At 37.0% G+C, this 2,888-nt stretch overlaps 1 pseudogene; it reads left to right on the forward strand.

Annotated features, from left to right (window-relative positions):
- The first annotated feature begins 380 nt into the window (after window positions 1–380).
- On the forward strand, window positions 381–493 carry LOC112181103 (annotated as a pseudogene).
- Window positions 494–2,888: the final 2,395 nt, after the last annotated feature.

The raw sequence follows: 2,888 nt of genomic DNA on the forward strand, positions 1-2,888 counted from the left end.
TCTTGACATGTGAAGAAGAAGTACTATTACCCTTTTGTGCTTGAAGAAGCATCTCAAATTTCTTGTCAATCTTTGCTTCAAGCCTTTCAAGCTTAGAACTCATAACTCTATCATCTCTACAAACATGAGAAACATCATATACACCTCTACCATGAGGCTCCATATCAACTCGGCCTCTAGATGTGGTGTGGTCATCTCTACCTCCTCTTCTCCTTTGATGATTATCCCATTGACCGGATTGTGTAGCCACTTCCTCACAGATATCCCAAGCGGCATTAGGACCTTTTTTTAGAAAATTTCCACCCGATGCATTATCCAATCTCCTTCTATCATCAATAATCAACCCATTGTAGAAAGATTCACAAAGAAGCCACTTGGTGAGTCCATGATGATGGCAACCTAACTCAATATCCTTGAAGCGTTCCCATGCATCATAAAAAGTCTCATTATCCTCTTGAAAGAACTTGGTCAAGCTATCCCACATATAAGTAGTCCGATGATGTGGATAATATGCATTCAAGAAGACACTTTGCATATCGGCCCAAGAGAGAATGGATCTTGGCTTAAACTTATGAAACCTTGTGCGTGCTTGATCTTTCAAAGAAAATGGGAATAATCGAAGCTTCAAACCTTCCAAAGTTAATCCTCCCAAGTGCATAGTGGAACATATGGCATCAAACTCAATTATATGATCATATGGCCTCTCACTAGCCATGCCATGGAAAGTAGGTAGAATAGACAACATGTTAGGCTTGATCTCAAAGTTGGCATTTGTCGGAGGAAGCACAATGCAAGATGGAGCATTCACAATACTAGGACATGAATAATGGCTCAAGGGAAGCTCCTCCTCATCTTGTGGTTCTTGACGCTCGTTAGCCATATCTACTACAAAATTGACAATAAACTAGAGGGGTGAGAAGAGAATGAAAAATAAAAAGTATTATTAAAATGAGTAAATTAACAAGCAAGAAGTGAAAATAATAATAATAATAATAAAAAATAAAAGGTAAACAAATAAATAAAGAAACAAGAAATAAAAATAAAAGTATGCTATAAGTGACCCTAAATGCCAATTACCAAGGGATTAAGATCCAAAGACCCTAATCCCCGGCAACGGCGCCATTGACTTGATGCATATGCTCTCGCAAGCGTACGAATCGTTGTCAAGTAAGGGAAGTATTAAAACCTTGATTATCATACCTCGGGGATTAGGTGTTGAACCTAACCGAGGTAATTAGCGCTAGAATCACTCAAATGCATACAATGAAAAATAAAAATAAAATAAAGTAAAATAATATTCACAAGGCACCAAGCCTCGGCAATGCTCGCCTTAGCTCACATTAAGCCTAATCAAAGCCACTAACTTGTAGCCCATTGAGTTATGCACAATGGAAGGTAGAATTTTGTTTGGGATTTTTGAATTGAGAATTAACTAAATTAAATGCAAACTAAAATAAAGGCAAACAACTAATTATCAAGCAAGAAATTAAATTCGGATTTCAAATTAATGGAAACATGGGAGTGTCGGGTGATTCACACTAACTCTTTTGCAAATATCGATGCCAATTTCACAAATGCATGCATTTCCTATATGTGTTGAGTCTCGTATCTAATACCGGTTAAGGCTACTAAACCAATTTTCCTTTCGGTGTATTGATTATGCCGGTTAAGGCCACAATCAACTCTCTAATTTGGGCATTACGCCGGTCAAGGCCGCAATATCCAAAATTAGAGGCCTAGAGAGCAAGATAATAGAGACTCAAGCAAGCTTAGCTGCAATTAAGCTAGCTAATGGTCACCACACTCAAATCCTAGATGCCACAAGACTAATAAGTTGTCAATTTATCAATCTATTCATCACAATTGCCCACAACATAATTTCAAAGGGTGACAAAACCTAGAAACATGCTTCTAAGGACCAATAAATTCGGATTTAAAGCATACACAATAGAAATTGCATTTATTTCATTTAAAGCATCAATATTTACACAAGATGAGTTAGGGATTCACAACCTATCTCCCAAAATTGAACTACTCGCTACCCATACTCAAATACATCATCCAATATATAAGAAATTTAGAGAAATGATAGAGGAGAGAGGGAACACAAATTAAGCTCACAATTTGCTATAGGCAAATATGAACCAAACTTGATATTAAGTCCCCACTCTTTACCAAAGCCAAAATCCCTTGTGGTGATGAAACCTTGATGATGTGAAGTGAAAGCTCCTTGATTTTCCCTTGAAAAATGGTAGAGAATGATAAATTGGAAAGAGAAAGAATGAGAGAGTAGATGGAAAATGGAGGAGAGGTCTCTAAATTCGGCCAAAAGGCCTAGAGTGTAGAAAAATGGGTCTTAAGCTTGTGCAATGTGTGTGCAAAGGTGTTTAAATACCCCCTTGGGTTCTAGGGTCAAGATTGGACTTGTACTCTAGATCCAAAGACTCAAAAACAAGTAGAAAATAGGTAAAATGAAAAGACTAAAATAACCTAATAAAAATGTAGAGAATTAGAAGTGTAGAAAACATTTTGGAAAATATCAAGAAAATAGGAGGGCAAAAGTGTAAGTGAGTGTGTGCCTAGTGTGAACACAAATAAATTTCTTCATCCACATGTGTGATGTGTGCGTGTAAGGTGTGTGGTCCACTAATTATTATTATTATTACATTAATTTTGAATTTGAAATTTGAATACAATGATATAACACTAATGGGCTTGGGTCTTCACTTGTGTGCTTCTTTGGTCTTGGGTCTCGGACTTCTTGCTATTGGGCAAAGTTGACTTGGTTGACCCGATGGTTAATCAGTTGACTTTTCGTCTTTTTGTCGAAAACCCCATTCTGCTCCAATTTTGCACAACTTCTTCCGAAATCCATAACTCCACTTATT

The sequence above is a fragment of the Rosa chinensis genome, chromosome 7 (assembly GCF_002994745.2).
Source record: "Rosa chinensis cultivar Old Blush chromosome 7, RchiOBHm-V2, whole genome shotgun sequence".
NCBI lineage: Eukaryota > Viridiplantae > Streptophyta > Magnoliopsida > Rosales > Rosaceae > Rosa > Rosa chinensis.